Source organism: Heterodontus francisci, chromosome 41 (genome assembly GCF_036365525.1).
Source record: "Heterodontus francisci isolate sHetFra1 chromosome 41, sHetFra1.hap1, whole genome shotgun sequence".
Classification (NCBI taxonomy): Eukaryota; Metazoa; Chordata; class Chondrichthyes; order Heterodontiformes; family Heterodontidae; genus Heterodontus; species Heterodontus francisci.
The window spans coordinates 10,976,343-10,992,738 of NC_090411.1; the positions used below are offsets into that span (position 1 = coordinate 10,976,343).

Below are 16,396 nucleotides of genomic sequence, written 5' to 3' on the forward strand. Positions count from 1 at the left end.
AGAATCTGTCACTCTGGAATTGGCCTTTATAGCCACTCCAGGCGCTGCTTCACAAACCACTGACAACCTCCAGGCGCTTACCCATTGTCTCTCGAGACAAGGAGGCCAAAGACGAGTATGCAGGTACAGCGAGTGTTTGGGAAGGCAAATGGAATGTTGGAGTTTATTGCAAGGGGAATGGAATATAAAAGTAAAGAGTTTTACTGCAGCTGCAGGGCCTAGGTAAGACCACAGCTGGAGTACTGTGTACAGTTTTGGTGTCCTTATTTTAAAAAGGATATAATTGCATCAGAGGCAGTTCAGATAAGGTTCACTCGACTCATTCATAACTAAGTCCTTCATCCCAGGAAGAAAGGTTGAACAGGTTGGGCCTTTACCCATTGGAGTTTAGAAAAATGAGAGGCGACCTTATTGAAACATATAAGATCCTGAGGGGATTGATAGGGTGGATACCAGGAAGATGTTTCCTCTTGTGGGGGAGACTAGAACAAGGGGACAGAGTTTAAGAAGAAGAGGTTTCCCTTTTAAGACTGAGATGAGAATTTTTTTTGCCTCTGAGGGTTGTTAGTCTGTGGAATTCTCTTCCCCAGAAACAGCAGAGGCTCAGTCATTGAATTTATTCAAGGCAGAGTTAGAAAGATTTTTGAGGGGTCAAGGGTTATGGGGGGTGCCGACAGGACAGTGGAGTTGAGACCACAATCAGTTCAGCGATGAACTTATCGAATGGTTTGAAGGGCCAAATGGCCTATCCTGCTCCTGTGTTCCTGGAATGGACAGATGTGGTCAGGTTGATGAAGGTCTCTAGATGACCTGGCAGGGGAGAGGCCTTGATTCCGCAGGAGGATGTTGTGTTTCTGTGGGTTTTGGTTTCTCGGTGTGGATTTCAGCATTTTCATTCTTTTGGTGTTCGAGTTCTCCTGTGGTTGTTTTCATGCTGGTTTGGATCTTGGTCCCTGTCCTGTGAAGACCGAGCATAATGGCTGCAACCAACAATAGAGCTCCAGGCCAGGCAGTGTGTAACACAGTTAGGGTGGTAGTGAAAAACAGCAAAGGAGGTGCACACATGGACCATACCTCCGTCGTTAAGCGAGTCCTTTTCTAATGCTGTGGTTTCGAGATTTAAAGCTGCTGACATCTTCTGCCTGCAGGACATCTGTAGCAGTTGTTACTTTGATGTGACGTTCAAGAACATAGCAGGATGCATCAAGTTCCTGAAGGTCTTCAAGGAGAGAGGAAACCAGGCGCCGCTGTCAATCCTCACGGCGGAGCTACTGTTTACGCTGCCATTGCAATGAACCGGGTAGTGACCATCACCTCTACAACCCCTATGTTCATGTCGTGAATGTGCTCACTTTCCTCGCCAGGTACTGCACTCTGGTCCAGGACCTGTTTGGGATTTGGACCAGCAAGCTGCAGATCCAGGTCACCTTGAAGGTAGATGCCAATCGAACCATCCTTCACTCTGCCTCCAGCTTCGCTATCAGGGGAAGTTGAGGCTTCTTGGTCCACACGGGGCAGCCCAGGGTTTGTCGTACCTGTGGCAAATCCGGTCATGTGGTGGCCAGCTGCAGCACAGTCAATTATAGGAACTGCAAGCAGAGTAAGTGCTGCAACCTGTTCGGTGGGGCAGGCCACCTCGACAAGACCTGCCCAAAATACTCCCTCAGTTATGGACAGGGAGCAAGAACCAAGGAAAGGTATGGGGGAAAGGACAGTGAACGTGGCTGGTGCCGAGAAGGAGACCAGAAACCCTCCCCCCAGTGAGGAAAATCTGTCTCAGGAAGACAAGGAGAGGGAGCTGCAGAAAGCTAACAAATGCCGACCTTGTTACCTGAACCTCCCTATCAACAGACAGCATCAATGGAGGAGCAGCCAGGAGAGGGACAACTGGGTGAGTGGCAAGTGGTTAAGAGGAAAACCACAAAGACCACCCAGAAAAAAAAGGAACAGGCCACCACCCAAACCAGTGGCAAGAGGTGGTTTACGGACTACAGCAACTGCTCCTCATCACATGAGGAAGGGCCAGAAAGATGGCACCTTGCAAAAGCAATAAAATGCAAAGAAGCTAGAAGAGAAAGCCCCCCAGCTTCAAAACACTAGATGCAGCCAAGGGCACAGTGCTCCCTAACCCCAAATCAGCCAGCGCAGTGAGACACACAGCGCAGCCCAGCTCCGGGAAACCGGAAGCAGCAACGTCCTCGATGAGGAACAAAGGGAAAAACACCACCAGCAGAGAACAGTCAAAACCTGGCTGTTTACAAGATGCCGCCCCATCTCCCCGCCCCTGCCAAGTTGTCACCCGGGCAAACAAACCCCCTGTGATTGACCAGGAATGTTGCAGACCGAGTTTTGCAGACTGGCATATTCCAAGGTCCAGAACTACGTGCTGAGGGGTGCACTAAAGCTTGGGGCAGCCGCCACAAAGGCTCAATGCAGAAAGACAACAGTGTAAGGTCCTCCCGCCATAGCGAACTGAGCTGCTGGAACCTGTTTAAAACCCCATGTGCTGTTTGCACCAAAATGTTTTTTACTATGTAATACCAATGTACATTGCATTTAAAATGAAATGGCAAGAATTGTGAAGTATTTCATCTTTTCCTGCATCAAAAAAATCTCATCTTCCGAACTGGGAACATTGAACTGTTTGGTAAAGAATTTTCGCATATTTTTATGAATATGCTGTATTGTTGGAGAAAAAAGTTGGCTCCCGTGTCAGGAACGGTTCCTTTCTATGATTCTCCTCCTTGTTCTCCAATATATCCATCCACACACTCTCCATGGCGAGGACAAGGAAATTGGGGGAGTGACGAGGACGTCGAGGTCGAGCGAGGCTGTGTGCCTCTTTACAACCTGCTTCATCGTGACTATTCACTCCAAACCGCAAAGATAAATTCAATGTTCAGGAACGTGTTTGGTGACTGCACAACCCCTACTTGACATACTATTGGCACATGCGCAAATGAAGCCTCACTGGCTGAGACCTCCTCCCCAATGGCCACTTCCTCCTGCCTCCCCAGCTACTTCCTCCCATGGCCACTTCCTCGCCCCCCCACCACCCGCCTCCTCCACCACCCACCCCACCAGCCGCCTCCTCCCACAGCTGCTTCCTCCTCTTTCTTTTCATATAAAAGATGCCTTTGAGACGACAATCCTTCCTGGTGTCTGAAACTCAAGGACAGCATTCAAGCAACGAAGGCAGTGCAGGAGAAGACACAGAAGGATAATCTTAGCCTGCAGTATCATGGTAAATACTGGAGACATGAGTGCTGCAGATTGACAGTGACAAGCTGCTTGGTCTAAATTTTGAACCATGCTTTATTGTTGCTTTAAATGGTTTTAATCTAATTTGCCAAGTGTGACATAATTTGGTATTAAATTTGCAGTGTTACTGAAGAGGAGCCCAGATTCAACCTCGATTTTTGGTTGGAATAAGCACCAGCAGGGGGTAAGTGAGATTTTCCACTTTCCATTGATATCTGCTGAGAAGCAGGACTGGATATGAGAACAATTCTTAATTGTCTTTGGTTTTTCTTCCAGGGGAAGTGTGGGAGAGAGGTCCAGTGTAGAACAGCGCATGAAATAGGATCAATGCACAGAGCAACCGTTTCATTCTCTGAAATTTGTCACCATCTGAAAATGAAACTTGCATTTTATGAATGAAGTGGACATTGGGATGCTTCTTCTCTAGCCCAGCAACTATACAAATGCCAAAAGATTCTGGTGAATTCTCAGACTTTGCGTTCTTCACATGGACAATAAACTAGTGGATTTCATTCGCCGCATGGCGCTCCACAGGAACAATCTCTTCGGTTCTGCAAACAAGAAACTCGGCCTGTTCCTTTTGCGAGAATTTTGGCAAAGCAAAATTCATCTACTCAAACAGAGCAGTGTTTCAAATGGTTTGACACAGCAATGGGGATGTTTAAATTCATGCTCTTGTGTTTGTCTTTACTTAATACTCCATTAAACTCAGAAATGCTGAAAATGTTGAGGTTACTCTGTTGATATTGCTCCCTACTTTTCAATTGCACTTGCAATATTCCAACTGTCTAGTGCCTGCTTTTGCGTACCCCTACAGGCAGTTGCAACACAGCACCACAAATCAGGACACCCACTCCGGAGAGTTCTGGAAGGTACCTCCAGAGTAGTCAAGGCACCAGAACTTTTACCTCAGCACCCTAATGGTCTGCTCAAAATCGTGATTCTCATGACAGCATTGGTTTCATTATGAGTGCTGGCCACAAGTTTGTTGGAGGGAAGACATTAGCCAGGTGTACAGCAGATGTCTCATCCTCCAGCATCCGTTCTCTGGTTTGACATGGTGACTGAAAGACATCATACTGTTTCCAGGATAACTGGCATTCACCACCGATGATGAGCTGGGCAGGGTTGTAGGCCAACTGTAGTGCAGTAGCCTCTACTGAGCAAATGGAGTCTCGGACTGGAATTTTACCTGCTCAAAACGGGCGTCCGAGGTGAAAAATGGCAGTCGATATCAGGTCCCCGACATTATTACTCCCAATCACCATTTGACATGGGTCGGACGGGGGGAGAGATTGAGGTGCTGATCGCTGTCCACTTTGCAGCAATTAAGGGCCAATTGACATAGTCTAGAATTCAATTGACAGCCATTTTACGTCAGCTGTCACATTTTGTGCCTGGCAAACGAGTCAAACGGGGAGTTGGGAACTCGGCAGCTTTGAAAGAGCGGCAACCAGTGTATCTGTGAAGGAGTTGGAGGTACTGTTTTTTTATTACACTTTGATAGATTTGTGTGCTGTTTTGAAGGTTGGGACTGTTTTTGCTGGTTCACCAGGGTTCACCTGAGTGATTGAAACTCCTGGTTGGGCCACAGCATCACTGATTTATTCTGTGTAGGAGAGGGGGGGTTCTGAGTGCCTGTCCTTGCAGCAGACTGCAAATACCTGTCCTCAGAACATCTTTGGGACACTGCAGCCATGGGAATTGTCCACTCTGGAGGCAGCTCACCTCTTGAGGAAGACTTCGCCACAAAGAGGGACAGGAGGGCAAATGTCCAGTGAAATCAGCAATCTGCTGGCCAAGTGCAGCCTGGTAATGGGGGAGGGGCAGAAGGTCACAGAGTGCACCAGGAGCAACCACCTGTGAGGAAATGAGCCTACCCAGCAGGCAGGGTCTATTGCCCGCGATTGAGCCTTCTTCAAATGTCACAGCGCCAGTGCCGAAGACATCACCTGTCCCGAGAGACTGTCACATCCCTGAGATGCTGGCAGCAGAGGTCGCTTCCAACTGCGTGGGTGGCCATCCAACAGCAGCCCCACTGAAGCTAACAGTCACTCTGAACTTCTATGCATCAGGTCCTTCCTGGCCTCATCAGGAGTGTGCAATCATCAGCGCATCACTACATTGCTACATTACCACTGCAGGTGGTAACTGATACCATATTCAGGCATGCCAACAGGTTCATCAGGTTCCAGACAGACTCCGCCAGTCAGGCTGAGAGCACCAGAGGATTCAGCACCGTCGCTGGGTTCCCCGTGGTCCAAGGAGTCATTGATTGCACACATGTGGCCATTCGAGCACCTACAGATCAATCAGGGCCTTCATTAATCGAAAGGGGTTTCATTCAATGAATGTGCAACTTGTCTGTGATCACTGTATATTGCAAGTGTGTGCTCGTTATCCTGGAAGCAGTCACGGTGCATTCATTCTCCAGAACTCCCAGGCGCCAGCACTATTCAGCACCCCTCCACCCAGCCCCCCCGAGTGCCTGCAAGGATGGATACTTGGTGACAGGGGATACCCGCTGACGACATGGCTGATGACACCAGTGAGGAACCCACAGAATGAAGCAGAGGAACGGTACAATGCAAGCCATGCGACCACCAGAGTCACGATTGAGCAGACCATGGGTCTTCTGAAAATGAGATTTAAGTATCTCAATCGCTCAGGTGGTGCCCTACAGTACTCGCCAGCAAGGGTATGTTGCATTGTTGTCGTCTGCTGTGCCTTACATAACCTGGTGCTGCAGTGGAGGGGGAGGGGGGGAAGAGGGGAAGAGACCCTGGAAGATGACGACGACGTTGTTCAGCACGAGGCATCCTCAGACGAGGATGTTGAAACAGCTGAGGATGATGAGTAGGGGGCACAGCCACCTGAATAGCAGGGGGAGGGAACTGGAGGTTTGCAGGAGTTGAGTAGCTCTATTCCTTCTTCTAATATGCTGCTCCGCCAAACATCCTACTTGCTGCAGGTAAGCCTCTCAGAGCCAGTGAGGTTGCTGAAAGTCCTTTTAAATGGCTTTCAGCACCTTCTTCCGGCTCCAGCTCCGCCCCCGACACTCACCCTCCCACCCGTGCCCTTTTCTGTCATTGGTATTCTTTCAGGTTGTCCTGATGAGTGCAAGAAGAAAAGCTTCGACAAAATGTCTCTGTCTTCTTCAACCGTTTAATGTGGCTTCTCCTCACATCATTTACCGGCTATGTGGACAATGATCATACTGCAGAGAGTAAGATAGATTGCAAAGCCAGACTTAAACAAAGGGAGGTGGGTTTGCTCCCTTTGGGAAACCGGTGAAATATTTCAAGCAAAGGCAGTGAATGTGACAAGTGAGGAAGACTTGACGGCCAGAACTCGCTCCCTACGTCCCTATTGGTGTTGAGGTGCAAAACTTGAAAAGTGCTTTTTCGAAGGCATCAGATTGTGAACGGTGTTTGAAAGGAAGAGAAGCCAAGCATTTCCTTCCTTTGTTTGCAATGTCTACGTCTAGGGATTTCTTTCCGGAAAACGCCTCGCGGCCTGAAGGAGAATGGCATGGAAGTTGGTTCTGTGAAGAGTCAAGAGAGCCGGGAAATGTTGGCCGAGATCAGCCCAGAGGAAGAGGACGAAGCGCCGGAGGAGGTGACTTTCAGCAGCGCCCGGGAGGAAGCTGAAAAGAGCATGAAAGCGCCGCTGGAGAGCGTGAGGAGAGACAAAGCTTTGCTGAAGGAGAAAAGAAGAAGAAAGGAGCAATTATTCAAAGAGCAAAAGAAGCGCAAGTCGCTTCCAGATGGCATTCTTTAAGAGATTACTTCAGTCCGAGAAAAGAATGACCAGGCACCTGACTCAAGTAAAGAAGGTGATGATTGTAATTCTGTGCAGCAACCTGAGGAAGATAGTGGATTGAAGGAAGATGTTGAAGAATGTGTGGATACCAGATGGAAGGAGAGCTCCATGGCCATTCCATTAAAGGATCAAGGCCAAACAAAGCAGCAGGTTGAAAATGCCAGATTAATGATCGACTGTATGGCCCAGGCAGCAGGAGAGGCAGTGTCAATGAATACTTCTCACTTGCAAACAAGAAAGCTCAACAGAAAAAACCAGCAATGCAGTTTGTCAACAAATCCTGGGGAGCAGAGCTTAAACAAAAATCTGGAAAGTTTCGAAAGTTGTAGATTCAGCATCATGGTGTGACTGCAAGATGAGAGAATGGAACTAGTGAGAAAACTAAAATCTACACGGGCTCTTAAACAGATGAAATGGGAGGTTTCTTTGGCTGGAAGTAAACTCTGAATTTAGTACATTAATGCTAACCTTCAAGAGGAAGCTCTTTGCCATTTGTGCAGTTAATAGTCCATTGGTTTGAACCGTGTCTTTTGTTATTATACTCAAGGACAGCTGTTAAGATTTGTTTCTGTATAAAGAAGGAAGATTGCTTGAGACTGTTCTAATGTATATAATCTCTAATCTTTCTAAAATATTTAATGGACATGAAAAAAAAGCCTCGCGGCCTGAAGAAAGGCAGCTGAGGGAGGGGGAGGGTGCTGATTTCCTATTAAGGGCATTATGCAAATAGCATTGCAGGCTCTGGATCCGTGCGGCATTTTGTCGGAAGGTGTAATGAATGATAGAGTGCAATATTTGCCAAGAACTGACATGTGCGAAGAGCAGCAGATTGTGAATGGAGTGTCAAGGTGATGTGTAAAAACGGAGTGTTTGAGACCGTAAGAGGTGGTGTGTGATGTCAGGTGGCAGTGTGTGATGCTATTTAGCATACTTACCTGGCAGGGGAGAGACCATGATCAAGAAGGTGGTTTTCCCAGGACGAGGCTAGCCCATTGCACTTCGGGTGTGCTGACGCCTGCGATGTCCCCAAATGCGGGATACTCGACTGCAAAATTTGTGGCAGTGGGGGACTGCGTTCGCGCTCTCCCCTGGTTTTACAAAGCAAAATTAGATTTTACTGTGTTTTGCTCTATTTCCGACGTGGTTGTTTTTTCTTTTTGTTTTTATAATTCTCTACTCACTTGTAACAGCCCTTCAAAACACTCCCACAGGGGATGCTGAGACCAAGTGGGCCCACATCAGAGACGCCATCTATGAGTCAGCTTTGACCACCTACGGCAAAAGTGCGAAGAGAAATGCAGACTGGTTTCAATCTCATACTGAAGAGCTGGAACCTGTCATAGCCGCTAAGCGCATTGCACTTTTGAACTACAAGAAAGCCCCCAGCGATTTAACATCCGCAGCACTTAAAGCAGCCAGAAGTACTGCACTAAGGACAGCTAGGCGTTGCGCAAACGACTACTGGCAACACCTATGCAGTCATATTCAGCTGGCCTCAGACACCGGAAACATCAGAGGAATGTATGATGGCATGAAGAGAGCTCTTGGGCCAACCATCAAGAAGATCACCCCCCTCAAATCTAAATCGGGGGACATAATCACTGACAAACGCAAACAGATGGACCGCTGGGTTGAGCACTACCTAGAACTGTACTCCAGGGAGAATGCTGTCACTGAGACTGCCCTCAATGCAGCCCAGCCTCTACCAGTCATGGATGAGCTGGACATACAGCCAACCAAATCGGAACTCAGTGATGCCATTGATTCCCTAGCCAGCGGAAAAGCCCCTGGGAAGGACAGCATTACCCCTGAAATAATCAAGAGTGCCAAGCCTGCTATACTCTCAGCACTACATGAACTGCTATGCCTGTGCTGGGACGAGGGAGCAGTACCCCAGGACATGCGCGATGCCAACATCATCACCCTCTATAAAAACAAAGGTGACCGCGGTGACTGCAACAACTACCGTGGAATCTCCCTGCTCAGCATAGTGGGGAAAGTCTTTGCTCGAGTCGCTCTGAACAGGCTCCAGAAGCTGGCCGAGCGCGTCTACCCTGAGGCACAGTGTGGCTTTCGTGCAGAGAGATCGACTATTGACATGCTGTTCTCCCTTCGTCAGATACAGGAGAAATGCTGTGAACAACAGATGCCCCTCTACATTGCTTTCATTGATCTCACCAAAGCCTTTGACCTCGTCAGCAGACGTGGTCTCTTCAGACTACTAGAAAAGATCGGATGTCCACCAAAGCTACTAAGTATCATCACCTCATTCCATGACAATATGAAAGGCACAATTCAACATGGTGGCTCCTCATCAGAGCCCTTTCCTATCCTGAGTGGTGTGAAACAGGGCTGTGTTCTCGCACCCACACTTTTTGGGATTTTCTTCTCCCTGCTGCTTTCACATGCGTTCAAATCCTCTGAAGAAGGAATTTTCCTCCACACAAGATCAGGGGGCAGGTTGTTCAACCTTGCCCGTCTAAGAGCGAAGTCCAAAGTACGGAAAGTCCTCATCAGAGAACTCCTCTTTGCTGACGATGCTGCTTTAACATCTCACACTGAAGAATGCCTGCAGAGTCTCATCGACAGGTTTGCGTCTGCCTGCAATGAATTTGGCCTAACCATCAGCCTCAAGAAAACGAACATCATGGGGCAGGATGTCAGAAATGCTCCATCCATCAATATTGGCGACCACGCTCTGGAAGTGGTTCAAGAGTTCACCTACCTAGGCTCAACTATCACCAGTAACCTGTCTCTAGATGCAGAAATCAACAAGCGCATGGGTAAGGCTTCCACTGCTATGTCCAGACTGGCCAAGAGAGTGTGGGAAAATGGCGCACTGACACGGAACACAAAAGTCCGAGTGTATCAGGCCTGTGTCCTCAGTACCTTGCTCTACGGCAGCGAGGCCTGGACAACGTATGCCAGCCAAGAGCGACGTCTCAATTCATTCCATCTTCGCTGCCTTCGGAGAATACTTGGCATCAGGTGGCAGGACTATATCTCCAACACAGAAGTCCTTGAAGCGGCCAACACCCCCAGCTTATACACACTACTGAGTCAGCGGCGCTTGAGATGGCTTGGCCATGTGAGCCGCATGGAAGATGGCAGGATCCCCAAAGACACATTGTACAGCGAGCTCGCCACTGGTATCAGACCCACCGGCCGTCCATGTCTCCGTTATAAAGACGTCTGCAAACGTGACATGAAATCGTGTGACATTGATCACAAGTCGTGGGAGTCAGTTGCCAGCATTCGCCAGAGCTGGCGGGCAGCCATAAAGACAGGGCTAAATTGTGGCGAGTCGAAGAGACTTAGTAGTTGGCAGGAAAAAAGACAGAGGCGCAAGGGGAGAGCCAACTGTGCAACAGCCCCAACAAACAAATTTCTCTGCAGCACCTGTGGAAGAGCCTGTCACTCCAGAATTGGCCTTTATAGCCACTCCAGGCGCTGCTCCACAAACCACTGACCACCTCCAGGCGCATATCCATTGTCTCTCGAGATAAGGAGGCCCAAAAGAAACTCTTTTATCTGTTCGCCACGCGTTCAGCCTGTCGTATCAGCATTCTTTCTCTCCATTGTGCCTAGCAACCTGCTATGCTTCCCCACTCCTACCCTGCGCCACACTGCTCACCCGACCCATCTTGCACTTTATCGCCACGTACAAAATGGACCCTGTCTGCACTTTTCCACGAAGGAGAGGTGGTAGGGCGGAGTGGAAGTGGATGGAGCATTCTGGGGCAATGTGGGCAGACCAGACCCATCCCTGGCAAGATGGGGGCCAGATAGAAGGTGAGCAGGTAGTGAGACTTGGCACAGAAAAGTGGGGCAAGCTTCATGTCGAGGTTTGAAGATGGTGTCTGTGCAGACAGGGTCCATTTTGTACGTGGCGATAAAGTGCAAGATGGGTCGGGTGAGCAGCGTGGCGCAGTGCAGGAGTGGGGAAGCATTTCGAGTAAGAACGTGAGCATGTGGCAGCTGATGAGCAGGTCGCTGGGCACAATGGAGAGAAAGAATGCTGATACGACGTGCTGAACGCGTGGCGAACAGAAAAGATTAGGGAATTATTAAGACAAGAAGAAGAAAAAACAACCACGTCGGAAACAGAGCAAAACACAGTAAAATCTAATTTTGCTTTGTAAAACCAGGGGAGAGCGCGAACGCAGTCCCCCACTACCACAAATTTTGCAGTCGAGTATCCCGCATTTGGGGACATCGCAGGCGTCAGCACACCCGAAGTGCAATGGGCTAGCCTCGTCCTGGGAAAACCACCTTCTTGATCATGGTCTCTCCCCTGCCAGGTAAGTATGCTAAATAGCATCACACACTGCCACCTGACATCACACACCACCTCTTACGGTCTCAAACACTCCGTTTTTACACATGACCTTGACACTCCATTCACAATCTGCTGCTCTTCGCACATGTCAGTTCTTGGCAAATATTGCACTCTATCATTCATTACACCTTCCGACAAAATGCCGCACGGATCCAGAGCCTGCAAGGCTATTTGCATAATGCCCTTAATAGGAAATCAGCACCCTCCCCCTCCCTCAGCTGCCTTTCTTCAGGCCGCGAGGCTTTTTTTTCATGTCCATTAAATATTTTAGAAAGATTAGAGATTATATACATTAGAACAGTCTCAAGCAATCTTCCTTCTTTATACAGAAACAAATCTTAACAGCTGTCCTTGAGTATAATAACAAAAGACACGGTTCAAACCAATGGACTATTAACTGCACAAATGACAAAGAGCTTCCTCTTGAAGGTTAGCATTAATGTACTAAATTCAGAGTTTGCTTCCAGCCAAAGAAACCTCCCATTTCATCTGTTTAAGAGCCCGTGTAGATTTTAGTTTTCTCACGAGCTCCATTCTCTCATCTTGCAGTCACACCATGATGCTGAATCTACAACTTTCGAAACTTTCCAGATTTTTGTTTAAGCTCTGCTCCCCAGGATTTGTTGACAAACTGCATTGCTGGTTTTTTCTGTTGAGCTTTCTTGTTTGCAAGTGAGAAGTATTCATTGACACTGCCTCTCCTGCTGCCTGGGCCATACAGTCGATCATTAATCTGGCATTTTCAACCTGCTGCTTTGTTTGGCCTTGATCCTTTAATGGAATGGCCATGGAGCTCTCCTTCCATCTGGTATCCACACATTCTTCAACATCTTCCTTCAATCCACTATCTTCCTCAGGTTGCTGCACAGAATTACAATCATCACCTTCTTTACTTGAGTCAGGTGCCTGGTCATTCTTTTCTCGGACTGAAGTAATCTCTTAAAGAATGCCATCTGGAAGCGACTTGCGCTTCTTTTGCTCTTTGAATAATTGCTCCTTTCTTCTTCTTTTCTCCTTCAGCAAAGCTTTGTCTCTCCTCACGCTCTCCAGCGGCGCTTTCATGCTCTTTTCAGCTTCCTCCCGGGCGCTGCTGAAAGTCACCTCCTCCGGCGCTTCGTCCTCTTCCTCTGGGCTGATCTCGGCCAACATTTCCCGGCTCTCTTGACTCTTCACAGAACCAACTTCCATGCCATTCTCCTTCAGGCCGCGAGGCGTTTTCCGGAAAGAAATCCCTAGACGTAGACATTGCAAACAAAGGAAGGAAATGCTTGGCTTCTCTTCCTTTCAAACACCGTTCACAATCTGATGCCTTCGAAAAAGCACTTTTCAAGTTTTGCACCTCAACACCAATACGGACGTAGGGAGCGAGTTCTGGCCGTCAAGTCTTCCTCACTTGTCACATTCGCTGCCTTTGCTTGAAATATTTCACCGGTTTCCCAAAGGGAGCAAACCCACCTCCCTTTGTTTAACTCTGGCTTTGCAATCTATCTTACTCTCTGCAGTATGATCATTGTCCACATAGCCGGTAAATAATGTGAGGAGAAGCCACATTCAAAGGTTGAAGAAGACAGAGACATTTTAGATTAGATTAGATTAGAGATACAGCACTGAAACAGGCCCTTCGGCCCACCGAGTCTGTGCCGAACATCAACCACCCATTTATACTAATCCTGCACTAATCCCCTATTCCTACCAAACATCCCCACCTGTCCCTATATTTCTCTACCACCTACCTATACTAGTGACAATTTATAATGTCCAATTTACCTATCAACCTGCAAGTCTTTTGGCTTGTGGGAGGAAACCGGAGCACCCGGAGAAAACCCACGCAGACACAGGGAGAACTTGCAAACTCCACACAGGCAGTACCCGGAATCGAACCCGGGTCCCTGGAGCTGTGAGGCTGCAGTGCTAACCACTGCGCCACTGTGCCGCTTTTCTTCTTGCACTCATCAGGACAACCTGAAAGAATACCAATGTAAGGGAAGCAACAAATTAATACTGTATAAGAAGAGACTGCTGATCGGTTGGCAAGTGGACTCTGATTGGTAGAGGCGTTGACAGTTTTATGGTGACTGACAGTTAACTGCCAAGCTTTGTTTGAAATTTGTGTGGCACATTTGCATGTACTGGAAGCTACATATATTAATACACAGGGCCCTGTTCTTTGCAGACAGAAAGAACATGTATACACACTGCGCCTATTTCAGGTAAACAAAATATGTGACAGCCATTTGCTGCTTCATTCCTCAGGGCAATGCCTTGACCAATCAGAGTCAACCTGCCCGCTTTAAATTTCAAACAAAGCTTGGCAGTTAACTGTCAGTCACCATAAACTGGTGCATTCTGCACGGCAACGCCTCTACCAATCACAGTCCACTTGCCAACCAATCAGCACTCTCTGCTCATACAGTATAAATTTGTTGCTTCCCTTATGCTTGCGCGTTGTCCTGATGAGTGCAAGACGAAAAGCTTTGACAAAATGTCTCTGTTTTCAGCAATATTCAGGTTGTAGACACGCATGGGAAATAACCCGCACCAACAGAACAGGCGACAGAGCCAACGTGTTGCTGTCCATTGCTGCATCCAGGAGGTGACTGAGGCCGGAATTTTACTTGTCCCGGTGGGGCCACGTTCCCGGAGGCAGAAGCAGGTGCCAAGGTTGCTCCCGCTCCGCACTCAGCTGCCACGGCGATCGAACGCTAAGTGACCAATTAGTGGCTCGGCAGTGTATTTATGACAGAAAAGGGCACGGGTGGGAGGGTGAGTGTCGGGGGCGGAGCTGGAGCCGGAAGAAGGTGCTGAAAGCCATTTAAAAGGGCTTTCAGCAACCTCACTGGCTCTGAGAGGCTTACCTGCAGCAAGTAGGATGTTTGGAGGAGCAGCATATTAGAAGAAGGTATAGAGCTGCCTGAGGGTGAAAGGAGTGCAACAGGAATTAAAGGGGTCACCCCTCCAGTAAACATGAATATACCAGAGACAGACCAGAACCCGCTTGCGGCAATGGCAGAGAGATGCCACCGCATGGCACCTAGGTTCTCTGAAGACTCCCTGCATGTCCTCCTCCAGGGGGCTGAGGCAAGGCAGGAGGCCCTCTTCCCATCAGACGGAAGGAGGAGGCCTCCCCAAGTCACCAAGAAGGCGTGGCTGGAGGTAGCGGAGGGGGTCAGCAGCCGCGGAGTAGTGAGGACATGGCTCCAGTGCCGCAAGCGGGTCAATGACTTCTGTGCTCTGCCAGGGTAAGGGGCATTCCGCAGTCATCGCAGCTTTTAACTGATACGGGAAGGTCACTGGGTGCTGATGCTGCAAAGTCAAAGCCATCCATCTTCAGTGATTGGCTGCATCCCTGCCTTGGGCCGTATACTGGGCACATCTGAGATACACATTGATGCAGAGGTGTGCCATCCATGCACCTCAATGGCATTGGTTCCAGATGCAGCATGCAGCACGAGGGGTGAGTGGGTGCTCTTTCAAGTCAAGGGATTGAACTAATTGCCAAGTGTCTCCACAGGAGAAGAGGGCCCGGACCGATGGCGGGGTGGCCAACCCAACATCCCTCTGAGGTCAGCAGGGAGGCCAAATCGAGCTTTAAGAGGGCACAGGAGCAACAGCAGAATGCATATGGGGACTCCTCTCCGGGCACTCCTGATACATTCCGAAGCTCTTTGTCCCTCAGCCAGTGACGACATCACCTCATAATCCCAGGGTGTCTGAGGGTGGTCCTGAGACTGCTCAGGGTCACCTCAACAGGCCAGGGCCCTCACGACCTCGGGCAGGCAGAGGACACCCGCCAAAGTCATCCAAAGCCACAGGGCAGCCTGAACAGCCACCTGCCTCTGCCGTGACTGGCTGCGAGGGGTCGTCCACATGTGTGAGCACTCGCAAACGTTTCAAACTATCAGAACGGCGGTGTCACAATTTGTAAATATTTATTTGCTGTTATACTTCATGGAAAATTGTTACATTTTTCACTTGGCATTTTCATCTGTCATAAGTCGACGCTGATGTTTTAGGCCATCTTGTTCTGCATGAGATGGAGACTTGGGGAGGTGGTGTATTCGGGCCTTGTGGTGTTTGAGGGAAAGGCAGGCCATTGCAGCTGAGATTTCCACCAGCAGGTGAGTGCTTCTGTGCTTCCAGCTGATGAGAATGCCTCATTTCACACGGACATGTCAGTCACTGGGTGACGAGCCTCCGTTCAGGAAAAACTCCTGAGTATTAGAGCCTCCTGGGACTCCCTTGTACTCAACTCCTGCAAACCTCCAGCTCCCTCCCCCTGCTATTCAGGTGGCTGTGCCCCCTCCTCCTCATCCTCAGCCATTTCAACATCCTCGTCTGAGGATGCCTCGCGCTGAACAACGTCGTCGTCATCTTCCAGCGTCTCTTCCCCTCTTCCCCCCGCTCCCCCTCCACTGCAGAACCAGGTTATGTAAGGCACAGCAGACGACAACAATGCAACATACCCTTGCTGGCGAGTACTGTAGGGCACCACCTGAGCGATTGAGATACTTAAATCTCATTTTCAGAAGACCCATGGTCTGCTCAATCGTGACTCTGGTGGTCGCATGGCTTGCATTGTACCGTTCCTCTGCTTCATTCTGTGGGTTCCTCACTGGTGTCATCAGCCATGTCTTCAGCGGGTATCCCCTGTCACCAAGTATCCATCCTTGCAGGCACTCGGGGGGGCTGGGTGGAGGGGTGCTGAATAGTGCTGGCGCCTGGGAGTTCTGGAGAATGAATGCACCGTGACTGCTTCCAGGATAACGAGCACACACTTGCAATATACAGTGATCACAGACAAGTTGCACATTCATTGAATGAAACCCCTTTCGATTAATGAAGGCCCTGATTGATCTGTAGGTGCTCGAATGGCCACATGTGTGCAATCAATGACTCCTTGGACCACGGGGAACCCAGCGACGGTGCTGAATCCTCTGGTGCTCTCAGCCTGACTGGCGGAGTCTGTCTGGAACC

General features: G+C 49.1%; 1 long non-coding RNA gene, 2 other non-coding genes and 2 pseudogenes across 3 annotated transcripts; 3 read left to right on the plus strand and 2 right to left on the minus strand.

The window, feature by feature from the left end:
• The first annotated feature begins 3,129 nt into the window (after positions 1-3,129).
• LOC137353605 (uncharacterized) lies at positions 3,130-3,968 on the plus strand. Its single transcript, XR_010969862.1, has 3 exons — positions 3,130-3,244; positions 3,384-3,445; positions 3,538-3,968. It is a non-coding gene; the product is annotated as an uncharacterized lncRNA (long non-coding RNA).
• Positions 3,969-6,429: 2,461 nt separating this feature from the next.
• LOC137353524 (U3 small nucleolar RNA-associated protein NOL7 pseudogene) lies at positions 6,430-7,680 on the plus strand (annotated as a pseudogene).
• Positions 7,681-8,010: 330 nt separating this feature from the next.
• On the plus strand, positions 8,011-8,174 carry LOC137355028 (U1 spliceosomal RNA). Its single transcript, XR_010970673.1, has one exon. It is a non-coding gene; the product is annotated as a U1 spliceosomal RNA (small nuclear RNA).
• A 3,054-nt stretch (positions 8,175-11,228) lies between these two features.
• On the minus strand, positions 11,229-11,392 carry LOC137354994 (U1 spliceosomal RNA). The gene has a single exon (XR_010970640.1). It is a non-coding gene; the product is annotated as a U1 spliceosomal RNA (small nuclear RNA).
• A 422-nt stretch (positions 11,393-11,814) lies between these two features.
• On the minus strand, positions 11,815-14,310 carry LOC137353525 (U3 small nucleolar RNA-associated protein NOL7-like; annotated as a pseudogene).
• Positions 14,311-16,396: the final 2,086 nt, after the last annotated feature.